Consider the following 24,493-nt stretch of genomic DNA (forward strand, 5'->3'; position numbering starts at 1 on the left):
GTATTGTGTGTAGATTGATGAGGGGGAAATGATTCAATTTTAGAATAAGGCTGTAACGTAACAGAATCTGGAAAAGGTGAAGGGGTCTGAATACTTAACAAATGCACTGTATACCACTGGCAGAGTTTTCTACCATTGGCAGTTTTGTACACAGTCACGTGATACAGAAAAGTCCAATCTTAGGAGAGTACATGGGAGGCACTATACTGTGTGTCTGCAGGTGTCTATCTGGTCAAAACCACTGATACAGGTGCCCCTCCACCCTCTGGTGGGATGGATCATGTCTACAGAGAAACCTAGATTCAAATACTTATATTTGTGTGTATTAGGTATATGCTGTGAAATTGTTAGATATTACTTGTTATATATTACTGCACTGTCGCAGCTAGAAAGACAAGCATTTCGCTACACCCACAATAACATCTGCTAAACATGTGTATGTGACCAATACAATGTAATTTTGATTTGAAATAAATGTCCTATTTATCAAAGGTGCTTTTGGCTGGGGTCAAAATGACTCCAAAGGATTTGAATTTGTTAAAAGTCCATATTGATACAGAAACACTAAACCATGATATAGAGTTATTAAGAACAAGTTGATTGACAAAGTCATGAAGAATTGAATAAACTACATTTTGGCTATGATACAAGATATGCCTCTGGGGTAAAAATGATCCATGTCAGAAGTATGGTTCAATGCAAATATGTAGTGGGTGTAACGTTTGTTTTAATTTCTCACTTATTAAAAACGAATCAATCAACACATGCTTCTCTTTGAACGACTTAATGTAATATTAAACTTTTATGAAATAAATGAAAAATAAACGTTTGGTTCCTCAACTGCGTTGCCCCCTCCAGTCAGCAGATGGCGATGTGCGTCTTTTAGGTTCAGGCGATGCTGCCAGTGTGACGTATAATCTAGTGGACGGGACGCTCCTTCAACAACAACAGCTAGTCAGACACCTCGGTAGCTTTCTAGCAAACATAGCTACAACATTCACGCTCTTTACACTGGTTTGTTGTATATTAGTCGCTGTGTATTAAACACACTTCTGTTGTATGTACTTGTTGGCCCATTTAATTATATATTTACGTTGTTTGTCCGCTAGCTGGTTTGCTAAGTTAGCTTAGAACTAGGGTAGTCGCTAATGCTAGCTAGCTAACATCCCCGACCATGAGTTCACTATGCTACTCTCCTGCTGTTAAAGAAGAGGAGGTCTGCTGGACGGAGAAAGAAACTTTAGTGAAAGAAGAGGAGGAAGAGAAGGATGTTACAATACAAAAACAAGTAGAGGGTGAGGCTGTTAGCGTGAAAGAAGAAGAGAAAGACGTTTCAGTTAAAGAAGAGGAAGACGCGTTCAGAGTGAAAGAGGAGGAGGATGTTACAGTAAAAGAAGATGAGGCAGAGAAAGAGGAGGATGCAGTTTATGGAGTGAAAGAGAAGGAGGGGGAGATGACTGTCACATCGAAAAAGGAGGACGAAGAAGAGGAGGAAACTGGATATCTTGTCCCGGTTTCCCAAACGCATCTTAAGGCATCTAATGGTTCTAACGGTGAACTTAGCAGTAAGATGGTTTTGAGAAACCATTCCCTGATTAACACTGGTAAGTACTGTCTTAAATACAGAGGCACAACTCTGCAGTTGTTGAACTGATGTTTGGTGTTAAAGCGGAAATCTGCAATTTTTACATCCATATTTGGACTTTAAATTATTCATTTATAGCCATTGATTCTTGAAGAATGTAACACATGCCTCATGAGCTTAGTTCAACTGTTGTACCCCATCAGAACCCCAAATAAGCTTTTTTTACTCCAATGTTTAGAAACAATGTAAATCAACACTGTACAGCCTCAACATAGTTGAAACTATAATGTTGATATCATGGATGGTCAGTTCTTGCATCCGAAGGTCTGTCTATGAATTTGAGAGTAGTTACATTTCTCCAGCCCCATCATCATCTTATAACCAAACTAGTGGTGGAATGACAGCTTTGTTATTGTTTCAACTGCAGATTGAATGATTGTTGTGTGGCTTGTTTAACCTCTATGGGCTAGGTGGTGCACTCCATCAACAGCAGGTGCATTTCAAGAGCGGCAAATTTGAATCCAAATAAATGTCAAAATTCAAATTTTTCAAACATACAACTATTTTACACCCTTTGAAAGATAAACATCTCCTTAATCTAACCACGTTTTACGATTTCAAAAAGGTTTTACGGCGAAAGCATAAATTTAGAGTATGTTAGGACAGTACATTTACAAGAGTTGTGTGTAATGTTTTGTCAAGTCAAAGACAGGGTCACCAAAACCATAAAACCAGCTAAAATGATGCACTAACCTTTTACAATCTCCATCAGATGACACTCCTAGGACATTATGTTAGACAATGCATGCATTTTTAGTTCTATCAAGTTCATATTTATATCCAAAAACAGCGTTTTACTATGGCATTGATGTTGAGGAAATCGTTTCCCTCCAATAACCGGCAGTCAAGTCAACACCACAAATTAAATAATTAAAATTAGAAAACATTGGTAAAATATTATATTGTCATTTAAAGAATTATAGATTTACATCTCTTGAACGCAATCAACTTGCCAGATTTAAAAATAACCTTACTGGGAAATCACACTTTGCAATAATCTGAGCACTGCGCCCAGAAAAATACGCGTTGCGATACAGACTAGACGTCATGTTGGGGAGATCGAAAATCGAAAATACTATGTAAATAATCCATTACCTTTGATTCTCTTCATCAGATGTCACTTCCAGGTATCACAGGTCCATATAGAATGTAGTTTTGTTCAAAAAAGCTCATCATTTATGTCCAAAAATCTCCGTCTTGTTAGCACATGATCTAAGCCAGCCGGACTTCTCGTCATGAACGAGGGGAAAAAATATATTTACGTTCGTTCAAACATGTCAAACGTTGTATAGCATAAATCATTAGGGCCTTTTTTAACCAGAACATGAATAATATTCAAGGTGGACGAATGCATACTCTTTTATAACGTATTGGAACGAGGGTACCCAACATGAACTCGCGCGCCAGGTGTCTAATGGGCCATCATCGTTCCATGGCTCTTGTTCGGTCAGATCTCCCTCCAGAAGACTCAAAACACTTTGTAAAGGCTGGTGACATCTAGTGGAAGCAATAGGAACCTCTCTTGGGTAGGGGGCAGTATTTCCACGTCCGGATAAAAAACGTACCTGATTTAATCTGGTTATTACTCCTGCCCAGAAACTAGAATATGCATATACTTGTTTGATTTGGATAGAAAACACCCTAAAGTTTCTAAAACTGTTTGAATGGTGTCTGTGAGTATAACAGAACTCATATGGCAGGCCAAAACCTGAGAAGATTCTATACAGGAAGTGCCCTCTCTGACCATTTCTTGGCCTTCTATAGCCTCTTTATCGAAAACAGAGGATCTCTGCTGTAACGTGACATTTTCTAAGGCTCCCATAGGCTCTCAGAAGGCGCCAGAACGGGGAATGATGACTCTGCAGTCCCTGGCTGAAAAACAGCAGCACATTTGGATAGTGGTCGATCTGAGAACAATGACACGGGCGCACGCGTGCACGTGAAGACACCATTTCTTCTTTCAGTCTTTGAACGAAAACAACTTCTCCCGGTCGGAATATTATCGCTATTTTACGCGAAAAATCGCATAAAAATTTATTTTAAACAGCGTTTGACATGCTTCGAAGTACGGTAATGGAATATTTTGAATTTTTTTGTCACGACATGCGTTCGCGCGTCACCGTTCGGATAGGGACCTGAACCCTCGGACAAAACAGAGGATATTTGAACATAACTATGGATTATTTTGAACCAAAACAACATTTGTGGTTGAAGTAGAAGTCCTGGGAGTGCATTCTGACGAAGAACAGCAAAGGTAATCCAATTTTTCTTATAGTAATTCTGAGTTTAGTGAACGCCAAACTTGGTGGGTGTCAAATTAGCTAGCCCGTGATGGCGAGCTATCTACTCAGAATATTGCAAAATGTGCTTTTGCCGAAAAGCTATTTTAAAATCTGACACCGCGATTGCATAAAGGAGTTCTGTATCTATAATTCTTAAAATGATTGTTATGTTTTTTGTGAACGTTTATCTTGAGTAATTTAGTAAATTCACCGGAAGTTTTCGGTATGTTTGCTAGTTCTGAACGTCACATGCTAATGTAAAAAGCTGGTTTTTGATATAAATATGAACTTTACATTTACGTTTACATTTACATTTAAGTCATTTAGCAGACGCTCTTATCCAGAGCGACTTACAAATTGGTGCATTCACCTTATAATATCCAGTGGAACAACCACTTTACAATAGTGCATCTAAATATTTTACGGGGGGGTTAGAAGGATTACTTTATCCTATCCCAGGTATTCCTTAAAGAGGTGGGGTTTCAGGTGTCTCCGGAAGGTGGTGATTGACTCCGCTGTCCTCGCGTCGTGAGGGAGCTTGTTCCACCATTGGGGTGCCAGAGCAGCGAACAGTTTTGACTGGGCTGAGCGGGAACTGTGCTTCCTCAGAGGTAGGGAGGCGAGCAGGCCAGAGGTGGATGAACGCAGTGCCCTTGTTTGGGTGTAGGGCCTGGTCAGAGCCTGAAGGTACGGAGGTGCCGTTCCCCTCACAGCTCCGTAGGCAAGCACCATGGTCTTGTAGCGGATGCGAGCTTCGACTGGAAGCCAGTGGAGAGAGCGGAGGAGCGGGGTGACGTGAGAGAACTTGGGAAGGTTGAACACCAGACGGGCTGCGGCGTTCTGGATGAGTTGTAGGGGTTTAATGGCACAGGCAGGAGCCCAGCCAACAACGAGTTGCAGTAATCCAGACGGGAGATGACAAGTGCCTGGATTAGGACCTGCGCCGCTTCCTGTGTGAGGCAGGGTCGTACTCTGCGAATGTTGTAGAGCATGAACCTACAGGATCGGGTCACCGCCTTGATGTTAGTGGAGAACAACAGGGTGTTGTCCAGGGTCACGCCGAGGCTCTTAGCACTCTGGGAGGAGGACACAAGGGAGTTGTCAACCGTGATGGCGAGATCATGGAACGGGCAGTCCTTCCCCGGGAGGAAGAGCAGCTCCGTCTTGCCGAGGTTCAGCTTGAGCTGGTGATCCGTCATCCACACTGATATGTCTGCCAGACATGCAGAGATGCGATTCGCCACCTGGTTGTCAGAAGGGGGAAAGGAGAAGATTAATTGTGTGTCATCTGCATAGCAATGATAGGAGAGACCATGTGAGGATATGACAGCCAAGTGACTTGGTGTATAGCGAGAATAGGAGTGGGCCTAGAACAGAGCCCTGGGGGACACCAGTGGTGAGAGCACGTGGTGCAGAGACAGATTCTCGCCACGCCACCTGGTAGGAGCGACCTGTCAGGTAGGACGCAATCCAAGCGTGGGCCGCGCCGGAGATGCCCAGCTCGGAGAGGGTGGAGAGGAGGATCTGATGGTTCACGGTATCAAAGGCAGCAGATAGGTCTAGAAGGATGAGAGCAGAGGAGAGAGAGTTAGCTTTAGCAGTGCGGAGAGCCTCCGTGACACAGAGAAGAGCAGTCTCAGTTGAATGCCCAGTCTTGAAACCTGACTGATTAGGATCAAGAAGGTCATTCTGAGAGAGATAGCAAGAGAGCTGGCCAAGGACGGCACGTTCAAGAGTTTTGGAGAGAAAGGAAAGAAGGGATACTGGTCTGTAGTTGTTGACATCGGAGGGATCGAGTGTAGGTTTTTTCAGAAGGGGTGCAACTCTCGCTGTCTTGAAGATGGAAGGGACGTAGCCAGCGGTCAAGGATGAGTTGATGAGCGAGGTGAGGTAGGGGAGAAGGTCTCCGGAAATGGTCTGGAGAAGAGAGGAGGGGATAGGGTCAAGTGGGCAGGTTGTTGGGCGGCCGGCCGTCACAAGACGCGAGATTTCATCTGGAGAGAGAGGGGAGAAAGAGGTCAAAGCACAGGGTAGGGCAGTGTGAGCAGGACCAGCGGTGTCGTTTGACTTAGCAAACGAGGATCGGATGTCGTCAACCTTCTTTTCAAAATGGTTGACGAAGTCATCCGCAGAGAGGGAGGAGGGGGGGAGGAGGATTCAGGAGGGAGGAGAAGGTAGCAAAGAGCTTCCTAGGGTTAGAGGCAGATGCTTGGAGTTTAGAGTGGTAGAAAGTGGCTTTAGCAGCAGAGACAGAAGAGGAAAATGTAGAGAGGAGGGAGTGAAAGGATGCCAGGTCCGCAGGGGAGGCGAGTTTTCCTCCATTTCCGCTCGGCTGCCCGGAGCCCTGTTCTGTGAGCTCGCAGTGAGTCGTCGAGCCACGGAGCAGGAGGGGAGGACCGAGCCGGCCTGGAGGATAGGGGACAGAGGAAATCAAAGGATGCAGAGAGGGAGGAGAGGAGGGTTGAGGAGGCAGAATCAGGAGATAGGTTGGAGAAGGTTTGAGCAGAGGGAAGAGATGATAGGATGGAAGAGGAGAGAGTAGCGGGAGAGAGAGAGCGAAGGTTGGGACGGCGCAATACCATCCGAGTAGGGGCAGAGTGAGAAGTGTTGGATGAGAGCGAGAGGGAAAAGGATACAAGGTAGTGGTCGGAGACTTGGAGGGGAGTTGCAATGAGATTAGTGGAAGAACAGCATCTAGTAAAGATGAGGTCAAGCGTATTGCCTGCCTTGTGAGTAGGGGGGGAAGGTGAGAGGGTGAGGTCAAAAGAGGAGAGGAGTGGAAAGAAGGAGGCAGAGAGGAATGAGTCAAAGGTAGACGTGGGGAGGTTAAAGTCACCCAGAACTGTGAGAGGTGAGCCATCCTCAGGAAAGGAACTTATCAAGGCGTCAAGCTCATTGATGAACTCTCCAAGGGAACCTGGAGGGCGATAAATGATAAGGATGTTAAGCTTGAAAGGGCTGGTAACTGTGACAGCATGGAATTCAAATGAGGAGATAGACAGATGGGTCAGGGGAGAAAGAGAGAAAGAGAGAATGTCCACTTGGGAGAGATGAGGATTCCAGTGCCACCACCCCGCTGGCTCGATGCTCTAGGGGTATGCGAGAACACATTGTCAGACGAGGAGAGAGCAGTAGGAGTAGCAGTGTTATCTGTGGTAATCCATGTTTCCGTCAGCGCCAGGAAGTCTAGGGACTGGAGGGCAGCATAGGCTGAGATGAACTCAGCCTTGTTGGCCGCAGACCGGCAGTTCCAGAGGCTGCCGGAGACCTGGAACTCCACGTGGGTCGTGCGCGCTGGGACCACCAGGTTAGAGTGGCAGCGGCCACGCGGTGTGGAGCGTTTGTATGGCCTGTGCAGAGGGGAGAGAACAGGGATAGACAGACACATAGTAGACAAGCTACAGAAGAGGCTACGCTAATGCAAAGGAGATTGGAATGACAAGTGGACTACACGTCTCGAATGTTCAGAAAGTTAAGCTTACGTTGCAAAAATCTTATTGACTAAAATGATACAGTACTGCTGGCTGGTGGAGTAGGCTAGCTAGCAGTGGCTGCGTTGTTGACTTTGAACGTGTAGCTGGCTAGGTAACCTCGATAGTTTCAGTACTACACCTTGTCATGATACAAAGCAACTTTGTAGCTAGCTAGCTAACATAACACTAATCAAGACGTTCCTTGTAATGTATTTATTTTCTACAATGCTGCTCGTCGGTAATAGTTGGCTGGGTTAGGAAAAATGGCGTCGCGGGGGACGGAAATAGCTGGCTAGCTAACCTCGATGGCTGGCTAGCTAAACTCGGTAATTACTAGACTACACAATTATCAAGCTATGACAAAGACAACTAAGTAGCTAGCTAGCTAACACTGCACTAGTCAAATTTTTCCGTTGTAAAGTATTAGTATCTACAGCGCTGCTAGTCGGTAACGGTTGGCTAGCTAGCAGTGGGTTAATGATGACTAGGTGTGTTGACTAAGACTGGCGCCGCGTCGCGGCTGGCTAGCTCACCTCGATAATTACTCAAACTACACAATTATCTTAGATACAGAGACAGCAAAGACAACTATGTAGCTGGCTAACTAACACTAACACCACACTAATCAAGTCGTTACGTTGTAATGTAATAGTTTCTACAGTGCTGCTAGTCGGTAGAAGTTGGCTAGCTAGCAGTGATGACTAGCTAGCTAGCAGCTAGCAGTGTTGACTACGTTAGGAGGACGAAGATAGCTAGCCTCGATAATTACTCAATTACTCTAAAACTACACAATTATCTTTGATACAAAGACGGCTATGTAGCTAGCTAAGAAGAATTGCTCAGATCAAACAAATCAAGCCGTTGTAATGTAGTGAAGTGTAATATTACCTGTGGAGCGAAGCGTAGTGCGACTGCTCGCTCCAAACTGCTCGCTCCAACTTGATTGAACAAAACATGCATGTATTGTATAACATAATGTCCTAGGAGTGTCATCTGATGAAGATCATCAAAGGTTAGTGCTGCATTTAGCTGTGGTTTTGGTTTTTGTGACATATGCTAGCTTGAAAAATGGGTGTGTGATTATTTCTGGCTGGGTACTCTCCTGACATAATCTGTTTTGCTTTCGTTGTAAAGCCTTTTTGAAATCGGACAGTGTGGTTAGATTAACGAGAGTCTTGTCTTTAAAATGGTGTAAAATAGTCATATGTTTGAGAAATTTAAGTTATAGCATTTTTAAGGTTTTTGAATATCGCGCCACTCGATTCCACTGGCTGTTGACTAGGTGGGACGATATCGTCCCACATACCCGAGAGAGGTTAAGATTTGCTGTGGGGGTCAAATTGTTACAGCTGTTCATACAGTTGAAGTGGGAAGTTTACATACACTTATGTTGGAGTCATTAAAACTCATTTTTCAACCACTCCACACATTTCTTGTTAACAAACTATAATTTTGGCAAGTCGGTTAGGACATCTATTTTGTGCATGATACAAGTAATTTTTTCAACAGTTGTTTACAGACAGATTATTTCACTTATAATTCACTGTATCACAATTCCAGTGGGTCAGAAGTTTACATACACTAAGTTGACTGTGCCTTTAAACAGCTTGGAGAATTCCAGAGAATTATGCCATGGCTTTAGAAGCTTCTGATAGGCTAATTGACATAATTTGAGTCAATTGGAGGTGTACCTGTGGATGTGTTTCAAGGCATACCTTCAAACGCGGTGCCTCTTTGCTTGACATCATTGGAATATCAAAAGAAATCACCCAAGACCTCAGTCTGGTTCATCCTTGGGAGCAATTTCCAAACGCCTGAAGGTACCACGTTCATCTGTACAAAGAATAGTACGCAAGTATAAACACCATGGGACCACGCAGCCGTCATACCGCTCAGGAAGGAGACGCATTCTGTCTCCTAGAGATGAATGTACTTTGGTGCGAAAAGAGCAAATCAATCCCAGAACAACAGCAAAGGACCTTGTGAAGATGCTGGAGGAAACAGGTAGAAAAGTATAGGACTTTTACTGTGGATATAGATCCACAGTAAAACGAGTCCTATATCGACATATCTGAAAGGCCGCTCAGCAAGGAAGAAGCCACTGCTCCAAAACTGCCATAAAAAAGGCAGACTACGGTTTGCAACTGCACATGGGGACAAAGATCGTACATTTAGGAAAAATGTAATCTGGTCTGATAAAACAGAAATAGAACTGTTTGGCCATAATGACCATCGTTATGTTTGGAGGAAAAAGGGGGAAGCTTGCAAGCCGAAGAACACCATCCCAACCGTGAAGCACGGGGGTGGCAGCATCATGTTGTGGTGGTGCTTTGCTGCATTAGGGACTGGTGCACTTCACAAAATAGATGGCATCATGACGATGGAAAAGTATGTTGATATATTGAAGCTACATCTCAAGACATCCGTCAGGAAGTTAAAGCTTGGTTGCAAGTGAGTCTTCCACATGGACAATGACCCCAAGCATACTTCCAAAGTTGTGGCAAAATGGCTTAAGGACAACAATGTCAAGGTATTGGAGTGGCCATCACAAAGCCCTGACCTCAATCCTATAGAACCTTTGTGGGCAGATCTGAAAATGCGTGTGCGAGCAAGGAGGCCTACAAACCTGACTCAGTTACACCAACTCTGTCAGGAGGAATGGGCCAAAATTCACCCAACTTATTGTGGGAGGCTACCCATAACGTTTGACCCAAGTTAACTTCTTGGGGCTATGTGGGACGCTAGCGTGCCACCCGTGGTGCACCCTATCAACAGCAGGTGCATTTCAAGAGCGGCAAATTTGAAACCAAATAAATGTCAAAATTCAAATTTTTCAAACATACAACTATCTTACACCCTTTGAAAGATAAACATCTCCTTAACCTCTATGGGCTAGGCGGGATGAATTCGTCCCACCTACGTAACAGCCACCTGTATCCAGTGGCGCGATTTTTGAATCGTTTGAAATACTATTACTTCAATTTCTCAAACATATGACTATTTTACAGCTATTTAAAGACAAGACTCTCGTTTATCTAACCACACTGTCCGATTTCAAAAAGGCTTTACAACGAAAGCAAAACATTAGATTATGTCAGGAGAGTGCCCAGCCAGAAATAATCAGACACCCATTTTTCAAGCTAGCATATAATGTCACCAAAAAACCCAAACCACAGCTAAATGCAGCACTAACCTTTTATGATCTTCATCAGATGACACACCTAGGACATTATGTTATACAATACATGCATGTCTGTTCAATCAAGTTCATATTTATATCAAAAAACAGCTTTTTACATTAGCATGTGACGTTCAGAAAAAGCATACCCCCGCAAACTTCCGGGGAATTTACTAACAGTTTGCTAAATTACTCACGATAAACGTTCACAAAAAAGCATAACAATTATTTTAAGAATTATAGATACATTACTCCTCTATGCACTCGATATGTCCGATTTTAAAATAGCTTTTCGGATGAAGCACATTTTGCAATATTCTAAGTACATAGCCCAGCCATCACGGCTAGCTATTTAGACACCCAGCAAGTTTAGCCTTCACCATAATCACATTTCCTATAAGAAAAATGTTCTTACCTTTCCTGTTCTTCGTCAGAATGCACTCCCAGGACTTCTACTTCAATAACAAATGTAGGTTTGGTCCAAAATAATCCATCGTTATATCCGAATAGCGGCGTTTTGTTCATGCGTTCTAGACACTATCAGAATGGTAATCCACGGTCGCGCATATGGCGCATGGCGTGACAAAAAATGTCTAAATATTCCATTACCTTACTTCGAAGCATGTCAACCGCTGTTTAAAACAAATTTTTATGCCATTTATCTCGTAGAAAAGCGATAATATTCCGACCGGGAATCTGCAATAAACTAAACAGCCTAATGAAAATACTCCACGGGGGGCTAATCGCGCACGCGCCTCATTCCATTGTCACCTAATGGGACACTTGAGTAAGGCGATAATCTGTTTCAGCCTGAGGCTGCCTCGTCAACCTTCATGATTTTCCCGGCTTCTGAGAGCCTATTGGAGCCCTGGGAATTGTCACGTTACAGCTAAGATCCTTACTCTTCAATAAACAGATGCAAGACGCACGACTCCTTGTCAAACAGGCCACTTCCTGCATGAAACCTTGTCAGGTTTTTGCCTGCCATAGGAGTTCTGTTATACTCACAGACACCATTCAAACAGTTTTAGAAACTTTAGGGTGTTTTCTATCCAACCTGAACAATAATATGCATATTCTAGCTTCTGAGTTGGTGTAGGAGGCAGTTAAAAATGGGCACATATTTTTTCCAAAATTCTCAATACTGCCCCATAGCCCAAACAGGTTAATCTAACCACGTTGTCCGATTTCAAAAAGGTTTTACGGCGAAAGCATAAAGTTAGATTATGTTAGGAGAGTACATTGACAATAACTGTGTGTAATGTTTTGTCAATTCAAAGACAGGGTCACCAAAACCATAAAACCAGCTAAAATGATGCACTAACCTTTTACAATCTCCATCAGATGACACTCCTAGGACATTATGTTAGACAATGCATGCATTTTTAGTTCTATCAAGTTCATATTTATATCCAAAAACAGCGTTTTACTATGGCATTGATGTTGAGGAAATCGTTTCCCTCCAATAACCGGCAGTCAAGTCAGCACCACAAATTAAATAATTAAAATTAGAAAACATTGGTAAAAATATTATATTGTCATTTAAAGAATTATAGATTTACATCTCTTGAACGCAATCAACTTGCCAGATTTAAAAAATAACCTTACTGGGAAATCACACTTTGCAATAATCTGAGCACTGCGCCCAGAAAAATATGCTTTGCTATACAGACAAACGGCCATGTTGGAGAGATCTAAAATCGAAAATACTATGTAAATAATCCATTACCTTTGATTCTCTTCATCAGATGTCACTTCCAGGAATCCCAGGTCCATAACGAATGTAGTTTTGTTCAAAAAAGCTCATCATTTATATCCAAAAAGATCCGTGTTGTTAGCACATGATCTAAGCCAGCCGGACTTCTCGTCATGAACGAGGGGAAAAAATATATTTACGTTCGTTCAAACATGTCAAACGTTGTATAGCATAAATCATTAGTGCCTTTTTAAACCAGAACATGAATAATATTCAAGGTGGACGAATGCATTCTCTTTTATAACGTATTGGAACGAGGGTACCCAACATGAACTCGTGCGCCAGAGTCTAATCGGCCATCACCGTTCCATGGCTCTTGTTCGGTCAGATCTCACAGTAAAAGACTCAAAACACTTTGTAAAGGCTGGTGACATCTAGTGGAAGCAATAGGAAGTGCCAAAACATTAATCAACCCCTGTGTGTTTCAATGGCATAGGCTTAAAGGTAATTCAACACATCAGGTATCCACTTCCTGTCAGAAAATGTCTCAGGGTTTTGCCTGCCAAATGAGTTCTGTTATACTCACAGACACCATTCAAACAGTTTTAGAAACTTTAGGGTGTTTTCTATCCATATATAATAAGTATATGCATATTCTAGTTACTGGGTAGGATTAGTAACCAGATTAAATCGGGTACGTTTTTTTATCCAGCCGTGAAAATACTGCCCCCTAGCCCCAACAGGTTAAACAATTTAAAGGCAATACTACCAAATGCTAATTGAGTGTATGTAATCTTCTGACCCACTGGGAATGTGATGAAAGAAATAAAAGCTGAAATAAATAATTCTCTCTACTATTATTCTGACATTTCACATTCTTAAAAAAAAGTGGTGATCCTACCTGACCTAAGACAGGGAATTTCTACTTGGATTAAATGTCAGGAATCGTGAATAACTGAGTTTAAATGTATTTGGCTAATGTGTATGTAAACTTCCCACTTCAACTGTAAGTCATTGTAAAATATTCAGCCATTTATTTTTTCATGCCATTACATTGAAGGTGAAACATACCTAGATACAATTACATTAACCTCTCTAGGGGGAGTGGGACGCTAACGTCCCACCTGGCCAACATCCAGTGAAAATTACAGAGCGCCAAATTCAAAAACAGAAATATTATATAAATAAAAATTAATTCAGAAAACATACAAGTGTTATACATTGGTTTTAAGATTAACTTCTTGTGAATCCAACCACGGTGTCAGATTTCAAAAATACTTTACGGCGAAAGCAAACCATGCGATTATCTGAGAACAGCGCCGAGCAGACAAATCATTACAAACAGTAACCAGCCAAGTAGAGGAGTAACAAAACTCAGAAATAGCGATAAAATGTATCACTTACCTTTGATGAGCTTCATATGGTTACACTCCCAAGACTCCATGTCACACAATAAATGTTCGTTTTGTTCGATAATGTCCCTGTTTATGTCCAAAAACCTCTGTTTTGTTGGTGCATTTTGTTCAGTAATCCATTGGAACAAAGCACGGTCACAACAGGCAGACGAAAATCAAAAAAGTACCATAAAAGTTCGTAGAAACATATCAAACGTAAATCCTCAGGTTGTTTTTGTCATAAATAATCAATCATATTTCAACCGGACAATAGCTTCGTCAATAGAAAAGGAGAAACAAGAAAGGCACGCTCCTGGTTATGTGCAGGACTCATGTCTGGAATGAGGACTCATGTCCTCTCATTGAAAGTGGTGTTTCTCCCTCATTTTTCAGAGTAAAAGCCTGAAACAATGCCTAAAGACTGGCCACATGTTTTGAAAGCCATAGGGATCGTGAACTGGGTCATAAGTCTTTGTATGGTGGATAGGCTTTCAATGGAAAAACAGCCATTTCAAAATAATAGCACTTCCTGGATGGATTTTCCTCAGGTTTTCACCTGACATATCAGTTCTGTTATACTCACAGACATTATTTTAACAGTTTTGGAAACTGTAGAGCGTTTTCTATCCACATCTACCAATTATATGCATATCCTACTCAGGCTTCTGGGCCTGAGTAGCAGGCAGTTTACTTTGGGCATGCTTTTCATCCAAAATTCCTAATGCTGCCCCCTACCCTAGTGAGGTTAAAGGTGAAACATACCTAGATTCAATAACATTTATACGATTCAATAACATTCATTAATTGGTTTGAAACCTTTGTTTTAGAACCTTCTCAAAGTTGGTGCCTTGACGGTTTCTCACTCGTACCCTGACTTTTTAAAAGGGATTTTGGGACAATTAGCTTAGTTTATAACGTGTATTTTAGGAACTGCGTGTCACACCATGACAATGTGAACGTGATTGGTTGACAGTCTCTTGGATGGGCATTAAACATTTGAATAAGGCTGTAACTTAACAAAATGTGGAAAAGGGAAGGGGTCTGGACTTTCTGAATGCTCTATGTTTTATTACATTTTTTCAAATGTAACCTTTATTTAACTAGGTAAGTCAGTTAAAAACAAATTCTTATTTATAATGATGGCCTACACCGGCCAAAACCGGACGACGCTTGGCCAATTGTGCGCCTCCCTATGGGACTCCCAATCACGGCCGGTTGGGATACAGTCAGGATTCGAACCAGGGTCTGTAGTGACGCCTCAAGCACTGAAATGCAGTGCCTTAGACCGCTGCACTGCTCGGGAGCCCCAAAATCATGTTCTAGTGCTGTCCCCAACTAAAATAAATCTTGGTCAACCAAGAGTCATCTGTTCTTTCTATCAATCGATTGGTTGAACATTTCTAATGTGTATTTTTCCATATATAAACACCACCCATGTGTTTTAATAAAATAAAATGATTCTCGACCAGGTAGAAATACTGTCATACAACCCCAAATGGGCACATTTATAGGCCTACATTTGCACACAGGCCAGGTAGACTAGTCCTACTTCTATATCTGTAATCAGGTAGACTAGTCCTACTTCCATATGTGTAATCAGGTAGACTAGTCCTACTTCTATATGTGTAATCAGGTAGACTAGTCCTACTTCTATATGTGTAATCAGGTAGACTAGTCCTACTTCTATATGTGTAATCAGGTAGACTAGTCCTACTTCTATATGTGTAATCAGGTAGACTAGTCCTACTTCTATATGTGTAATCAGGTAGACTAGTCCTACTTCTATATGTGTAATCAGGTAGACTAGTCCTACTTCTATATGTGTAATCAGGTAGACTAGTCCTACTTCTATATGTGTAATCAGGTAGACTAGTCCTACTTCTATATGTGTAATCAGGTAGACTAGTCCTACTTCTATATGTGTAATCAGGTGCCCGTCCTTACGCAACGCATTGACAGGAGTGTTTCAAACAAAAGACAATGAATAAATTGACACAACTGACGCATCTTGTACGATCAGGTCTGGGTGGTCTGCCAGGGGCCGTTTCATTTAGTATCCGTGGATTTGGGTCGGCATGGAGAATGATTCTCTTTCCCCATAGTATTTTGTACTGAAGTTGACCGACTGAAAGGGAGTGTAACTTTATGACTATAACTACTGTTACAAAATTCAAAAGGCACTCGCACATCTGAGCAATCTTTTTGCAGGTGCATGGCAACAGTTGAAACAGGATGTAGGAGAAAGGAAACCGCACACTGCTCTCGATAGTATCACTGATATTTAACAAGCTTACGTATCGGCCTCACGGCCTTCGTCAGAGCTTTTGTGATTTTTTTAAAATCAGCACCCCTATGTAGACCTAGCCCCACCCACATCTGTTCCACGTATGGAAAGGGGTTGGAGGCAAAGGAAAAATAAATAAGTGCTACCAAACATAACAATATGCCTTTCACAAACACTACAAAAGTGTATAAATAAGACGCATTAAACACGTCCATAAAACCACAATGAGGACATAGCAAGTTTTCATTAATAATTGGGTACATCGTACGAAAAGTATCAGAATTATTTTAAATAGGCACATAATTCAAGTTCAAAATCACAACATAACATACATAGGCATTTCATCATTAAGTCCTTTAGGAAATATTGTCTGGAGGGTGAAAATCCAAAAACATTCTCTTTTGCTCAGAGTATTATTAATATCACCTCCCCTGTCTGATATCTTGACTTTCTCTATGCCACAACATCTAAAGGTTGAAATGTCATGCTTTAGGTCATTAAAATGTACTGCGACTGGATAATCCCTGTCATTTCTCCTGATTGAACTTTTATGTTCACTAATTCTCTGTTTGAGAGAGCGGGAGGTCTTACCGACATAGCAGAGCCAACATGGACATTTAATAATGTAAATAACATGGGTGGTGGAACACGTAATGGATTTTTAAATTCCGCCAGCAAAGTTGGGTCCGATGATAAAATATGCCAGTGTTTCTTGACCACACCTCACACTTTTCGCGAGTTCAAAGTATATGTGGTTGTGAACATTACGGAGTGTTCTTTGGCTTTAGCGGGTCTTTTTTGTAACAGTTCATCTCGTGTTTTTCCCAATGCCAAATTAAGAGCTTCATCCACACATTGTGGCGAATAGCCTCTTCTTAGAAACCTAATGCGCATCTCCGCTGCTTTTGCTAGATAATCCTCTGTGGAGTGGCATATACGGCGCAGTCTGAAAAACTGGCTTCTAGGAAGTCCTCTTTTTAATGGCTCAGGGTGGAAGCTGTCCCCCTGTAATAGAGTATTTCTGTTTGTTTCTTTTCTATACAGAGCTGTAAACAGGGTTCCATTTGATTTCTCAATCCACATATCGAGGTAATAAACACGTTGAGTGTCACATTCAATAGTGAATTTGAGATTGGGGTCAATGTCATTGAGTAGTGCCATAAAATCTGACAGCTCTTGTTCAGTTCCTTCCCATATGCAAAAAAAATTTCGTCAACATATCGATACCACTTCAGGACTTTATTAAAAAATGGGTTTTCGTTTTCATTATTGACAACACTATACTATAACTACTGTTACCTGAAGGAGGGAAATTAGGTACAACACCTGATTGGCCCCACCCCTTCCTGGGTCGGTGAAGAGCGGTATTAAATTGAAGGAATAAATCCAAGCCTCACTCTCATCACCTGTGGAATGCGGGGCTTCCAGCGAGGCGTGGATTTAATAGTATGTTGTACCTAGTATCCCTCCTTCAGGGAACAGTGGTTATAGTCATAACGTGTGGATTTAATAGTATGTTGTACCTAGTTTCCCTTCTTCAGGGAACAGTAGTCATAGTCATAACATCACGCTTGTCATATGATGAATTTCAACTTAAATACTGGATCTTGCTGTCGGACAGTTTTTTGTATTCAGATCTCTGAAATACACTCTAACTACGTAACATTTAGTGTCTCCTTATGTTACGCTGGGAAACAGTTTTCATGGGCACAGAAATCCTAAATCATTTCAGAGTTTGCTAAATCCAATGGTTCTAACCGAATGTCCCCTTAACTTTATTGACAACACCCAAATGGATACTGTCATTAATGCGGGTCTTCAATAATTACACATAATACTTAATACTGTAGCTGTTTAGTTACAGTCACATGTTCATATGACACATATCATCAGCTGATCCAGGAAATCATTTTCTGAATGCCAGTCAAATGACAAACATCACGACATGGGTATATCTGTTGTTTGGTGAAGTTATGGGTCCTACAGTAGGTCTGTTATTGTTAGGTGAAGTTGTGGATCCTACAGTAGGTCTATGTTATTGTTAGGTGACGTTATGGGTCCTACAGTAGGTCTATGTTATTGTTAGGTGAAGTTATGGGCCAATTTAGCAAACAGTGTACAGATCTAACAGAGTCGTAATGGACATTAACAACACTCACACCTCCACAATCATTCCAGTATGGGTGTCAACCACAAGAGAGCCCGATCGTGAAGTTCTCGTGTATGCACTTCTTGACACCCAGAGCGACACCACCTTTATCCTTGAAGAGACAACAAAGGCACTCAATACAAGGAAGGAGCCAGTACAACTGAAACTCTCTACAATGGCTTCAAGGAATACCATCGTGCCCAGCCAGAAGCTGTCTGGTTTGCAGGTTAGAGGATTTTACCTGGAGAAGAAAATCCCTCTGCCAACTACCTACTCAAGAGAGTTTATTCCTGCAAACAGAGATCATATTCCTACTCCAGAGACGGCAAGAGCATGGCCTCATCTTGAACACATTGCAGAGGAGATTGCTCCTCAACAGAGCTGTGATGTCGGTCTCTTAATTGGCTACAACTGCTCCCAGGCTCTCCTTCCAAGAGAAATTGTGTCTGGTAAGGGAAATCAGCCTTTTGCTCAGAGAACAGACCTTGGCTGGAGCATAGTCGGCTATGGAAACCCATGTATCGACTATGGCGACGCTATTGGAGTTAGTCATCAGGTTATCGTTAGACAGTTGATGCCAAGTCTTCAATCTTCTTCCAACCTCACAAATCAAGTACACTATGTTTGTAGAACACGCGTAAGAGAGGTAATCAAAGCACTGGACGTTATCAAGACGCTTGAATCCGACTTCAATGAGAGAGCTACAGAAGAGGACCTCATATCTCAAGAGGATATCCGGTTCCTGACAAAAATGAAAGCGGGCATCAAATGCAAGGACAATGGACATTACGAGATGCCGCTGCCGTTTAACCTGTTTGGGCTAGGGGGCAGTATTGATAATTTTGTAAAAAATATGTGCCCATTTTTAACTGCCTCCTACACCAACTCAGAAGCTAGAATATGCATATTATTGTTCAGGTTTGGATAGAAAACACCCTGAAGTTTCTAAAACTGTTTGAATGGTGTCTGTGAGTATAACAGAACTCCTATGGCAGGCAAAAACCTGACAAGGTTTCATGCAGGAAGAGGCCTGTCTGACAAGGAGTCGTGCGTCTTGCATCTGTTTATTGAAAAGTAAGGATCTTAGCTGTAACGTGACAATTCCCAGGGCTCCAATAGGCTCTCAGGACGCGGTAAAATCATGAAGGTTGACGAGGCAGCCTCAGGCTGAAACAGATTATCATCTTATTCAAGTGTCCCATTAGGTGACAATGGAGTGAGGCGCGTGCGCGATTAGCCCCCGTGGAGTATTTTAATTCGGCTGTTTAGTTTATTGCAGATTCCCCGGTCGGAATATTATCGCTTTTCTACGAGATAAATGGCATAAAAATTTGTTTTAAACAGCGGTTGACATGCTTCGAAAGTACGGTAATGGAATATTTAGAATTTTATTGTCACGAATTGCGCCATGCGCGACACTTCTTTACTATTTCGGATAGTGTCTGGAACGCATCGAACAAAACGCCGCTATTCGGATATAACGATGGATTATTTTGGACCAAACCAACATTTGTTATTGAAGTAGCAGTCCTGGGTGTGCATTCTGACGAAGACAACAAAAGGTAATCAAACTTTTATAATAGTAAATATGATTATCGTGAGTGCTAAACTTGCCGGGTGTCTAAATAGCGAGCCCGTGATGCCTGGGCTATGTACTTAGAATATTGCAAAATGTGCTTTCACCAAAAAGCTATTTTAAAATCGGACATATCGAGTGCATAGAGGAGGTCTGTATCTATAATTCTTAAAATAATTGTTATGCTTTTTGTGAACGTTTATCGTGAGTAATTTAGCAAACTGTTAGTAAATTCCCCGGAAGTTTGCGGGGGTATGCTTTTTCTGAACGTCACATGCTAATGTAAAAAGCTGTTTTTTGATATAAATATGAACTTGATTGAACAGACATGCATGTATTGTATAACATAATGTCCTAGGTGTGTCATCTGATGAAGATCATAAAAGGTTAGTGCTGCATTTAGCTGTGGTTTGGGTTTTTGGTGACATTATATGCTAGCTTGAAAAATGGGTGTCTGATTATTTCTGGCTGGGCACTCTCCTGACATAATCTAATGTTTTGCTTTCGTTGTAAAGCCTTTTTGAAATCGGACAGTGTGGTTAGATAAACGAGAGTCTTGTCTTTAAATAGCTGTAAAATAGTCATATGTTTGAGAAATTGAAGTAATAGTATTTCAAACGATTCAAAAATCGCGCCACTGGATTAGACTGGCTGTTACGTAGGTGGGACGAATTCGTCCCGCCTAGCCCATAGAGGTTAAGAAAGAAAGACCCAACCTGCCGAACAATAAAACATGTGCAGTTCGCCGTCTCAAGTGCCTGGAAAGGAGGCTGAGGAGACACAAGCAGTACTACAAGGACTACACAGCATTTATGGAAGAGACCATAGCTCGTGGAGATGCTGAGAAGGTCTCCAAGGAAGAAATTAACAAACATCCAGCATGGTACATCCCAGATCATGGGGTTTATCACCCACAAAAGCCTGGGAAGATACGAGTCGTCTTTGACTGCTCAGCTAAGTTTCAAGACGTCCTTGAATGACCATCTCCTCACCGGTCCAGAGTTGACAAACACATTGCTGGGTGTCCTTTGTCGTTTTCGTAAGGGTCCAGTTGCAATCATGTGTGATGTAGAGCGCATGTTCCACCAGTTTCATGTGAAAGCAGAAGATCAAGATTATCTGCGGTTCCTTTGGTGGGAGAACGGAGATCTAGAGTCTCAACCCTCAGTGTATCGTTTGAAGGTCCACTTGTTCGGCGCAGCTTCATCTCCTGGTTGCGCCAACTATGGTCTCAAACATCTCGCTGCCGAAGGACGAGGAAGCTTCAGCGAGAAGTCTATCCAGTTCATAGAAAGGAACTTTTATGTTGATGATGGGTTGACGAGCGTATCGTCTGAAGCTGAAGCGGCCCAGCTGGTGAAAGAAGCAAGAGAGCTTTGCAGCATCGGCAAACTTCGGTTGCACAAGTTTATCTCTAACAGCAAGGACGTTATAGCCACAATTCCCAAGGAAGAATGTGCTGAGGGTGCCAAAGACCTGGATATGGCTTTGGGTGAACCACACATGGAGAGGGCGCTTGGTGTACTATGGTGTGTCGCATCAGACGAGTTCCAGTTTAGGGTAGTTGTTAAGGAACGCCCACTCACAAGAAGAGGAGTGTTGTCTACAGTAGCCTCTGTATATGATCCGCTTGGGTTTGTGGCACCCTTTGTCCTGGCAGGGAAGCAGATCTTGCACCAGATGTGTCGTGACAAGATCGACTGGGATGACCCCATTCCAGATGACCTACGTTTCCAGTGTGAATTCTGGCTCCAAGGTCTACAAAAGTTGTCGGAAGTAAGAATCCAACGAGGCTACTTGCCATCAAGTTTCAAGGAAGTGCAGAGTTATGAGCTCCATCAATTCTCCGACGCTAGTACCTCAGGTTATGGAGAGTGCTCATACCTCAGAACAATCAGCACAGCAGGAGAAGTTCATTGCTCCCTAGTTATGGGGAAGTCGGGAGTCGCCCCTTCCAAGATTACGACCATACCATGACTGGAACTTTCAGCAGCGGTGGTAGCTGTTCGAACAAGTGACATGCTCAAAAGGGAGCTAGAGATACAAGGTCTACAGGAATACTTCTGGACAGACTCAAAGGTAGTTCTTGGCTACATCAACAATGAAGCCAGAAGATTCCACGTCTTTGTAGCTAACCGTATCCAACGCATTAAGCAAAGCACAGATCCCGAACAATGGAGATATGTGACCTCTGAAGAGAATCCTGCGGATCATGCTTCCACATCAGAACAGCTCATGGCTTCCAACTGGTTCACAGGTCCAGACTTTCTTTGGCAAGAAGAACTTCCCAAAGGACAAGTCAAGGGGGGAGAGTTCGCAGACAATGACCCAGAGCTGCAGAAATCCCTGGTCCATGATACCCAGGCAAAGGAAGAAATATCGTTACTAGATCACCTTCACAAGTTCTCAGACTGGGCAAGAGTTGTAAAAGCTATTGCCAGGCTCAAACGACGTGTCAAGGAAGCCATAGGCTTAAAATTGAGGTCTAGTGAAGCTACAAGCATAGAAGAAAGGAGAGAGGCAGAGCTCACCATTATAAGGATGGTTCAAGAAGCAGCCTTCTCCCATGAGATACACAACCTTAGGCACCAGAAAGACATCAAGACCAAAGATAAAGCAAGCAAGTTGCATAAATTGAGTCCATTTCTGGATGAGCAAGGTATCCTCAGGGTGGGAGGTCGCTTGGCTCATGCAACTCTTCATTCCCACGTGAAGCGTCCTGCAATCCTGCCAAGAGATAGCCACTTGTCAGTGCTGCTCGTCAAGCACTATCATGAAAGAGTACGACACCAAGGACGTGGAATAACGATCAATGAGCTGCGATCCAACGGTATATGGATCCTAGGATGCAGCAATGCAGTTTCCTCGCACATCTACAAATGTGTGAAATGCAGGAAATTCAGAAGATGTACAGAAGAGCAAAGGATGGCAGATCTTCCGAAGGAACGCATGGAGACCACGCGACCACATCCCTTCACATACTGTGGGATGGACTGCTTTGGACCCTTCTATGCCAAGGACGGAAGAAGAGAGTTAAAGCGTTATGGGCTCCTACTCACTTGCATGGGCTCTCGAGCAGTTCACATTGAAATGCTTGATGACTTAACCACCGATGCCTTTATCAATGCCCTGCGTTCATTCATCGCCATACGTGGTAATGTTCTTCAAATCAGATGTGATCAAGGCAGCAACTTCATTGGCGCAAGACGCGAGTTTGTGGACGCCCGGAAAGAAATGGATCAAGAACGATTGAAGGAACTTGGATGCGAGTTTATCATGAACACCCCATCTTCAAGTCACATGGGTGGTGTTTGGGAAAGGCAAATCCGCACGATACGAAGTGTCTTGACATCCATTCTTGATCAGTCAGACGGAAGACTCGACAGCGCTTCTCTGCGTACCTTTCTCTATGAAGTCATGGCGATTTTAATAGTAGGCCCCTAACTACGGAATATCTGAATGATCCATTAGGTCCAGAACCGCTCACACCAAATCACATCTTGACAATGAAGTCCACAATTCTCTTACCACCACCTGGACAGTTCATCAAGGAAGATCTTTATCTCCGCAAGAGATGGCGCAGAGTACAATTCTTAGCCAATGAATTCTGGGCAAGGTGGAAGAAAGAGTACCTCCTAAACCTCGAACACAGGCAGAAATGGAATAAAGACAGAAGAAACGCAAGTATTAATGACATTGTCATGTTGCAAGATGATACTGCACCACGCAACCAGTGGAAATTGGAAAAGGTTACAGAAGTGTACCCGGGACAGGATGGCCGGGTGAGAAGATCCAAGTTACTGATCAGCGACTCAACCCTGGATGAGAGAGGTAAACGCATCACCAAACCCACCTATCTGGAGAGGCCCATCCATAAGACAGTCACCCTCCTGGAAGCCGATCAAAAACCCTGCAGACCCCTTTCACAGAAATCACAGGTGATTGGCGGGAGTATAACTGACAGTTAATCTGTAAGTCTATGTCGTTGTTTTTTGTTTGAATTGTTTACGTGTTCGCTATACGGGGGAAATGATAAGACAGGTGGAACTACGTGGCTAATAACTGTTGTAACGGGGATCATTATCGTAGCAACACATCTTTGGGGGTGAAGGCATTCCCGCGCGATGTTAGCTAAGTTTTCATGTTACCGGGTGTAGTTCGTAAAGGTTGATATGTGTATGTTAGGATGAAGCGTGAATTCATGCCAGGAATATAAGTGTGAAGTTTGATTTCCTCCCTTCTGTAATAAGCAGCCAATGAGGTATTTTTTTCCTTTATTCGTGTGCTCAATCTGATACTGTTATAGCTCCGGCTAAACTGTTTATGTATGTAATTACTTCAGAGTTATACCAAGCTAATAAGTCACTCATTAGACAAGAAGGTGTAAGAGTGTGCTTAAACTGTATTTTCATTTACTTTATAGTTCTCACGGAAGGTGATAATTCTGACTAAACTACAGAATAAAGCCGCCAGTTAAAATCAAGGAACGGTTGTGCTCGTGGTTACTGGAGGGAGCTACACCCTCATTGTCAGGCTGATGGAAAAGCTAGCCAAAGAACATTTTACTGGTTGAAGTGTTTTTTTAAGTGCAAAGCGGTTGATTTGCGATGATCAAATCAAAGTTTATTTATCACGTGCGCCGAATACAACAATCTAACCAATAGTGCGAAAAAAAGGTGTGTGTGTGTGGGGGTGGGGGTGGGTGGGTGGGTGGGTAGGTAAAGAAATAAAACAACAGTAAAAAGACATTTGAAAATAAGAGTAGCAAGGCTATATACAGACACCGGTTAGTCAGGCTTATTGAGGTAGTATGTAA

General features: G+C 42.5%; 1 long non-coding RNA gene across 1 annotated transcript; it reads left to right on the forward strand.

The window, feature by feature from the left end:
• Positions 1-23,668: 23,668 nt before the first annotated feature.
• On the forward strand, positions 23,669-24,160 carry LOC123732806 (uncharacterized). Its single transcript, XR_006763420.1, has 2 exons — positions 23,669-23,938; positions 24,101-24,160. It is a non-coding gene; the product is annotated as an uncharacterized lncRNA (long non-coding RNA).
• Positions 24,161-24,493: the final 333 nt, after the last annotated feature.

Source organism: Salmo salar, chromosome ssa02, assembly GCF_905237065.1.
Source record: "Salmo salar chromosome ssa02, Ssal_v3.1, whole genome shotgun sequence".
Classification (NCBI taxonomy): domain Eukaryota; kingdom Metazoa; phylum Chordata; class Actinopteri; order Salmoniformes; family Salmonidae; genus Salmo; species Salmo salar.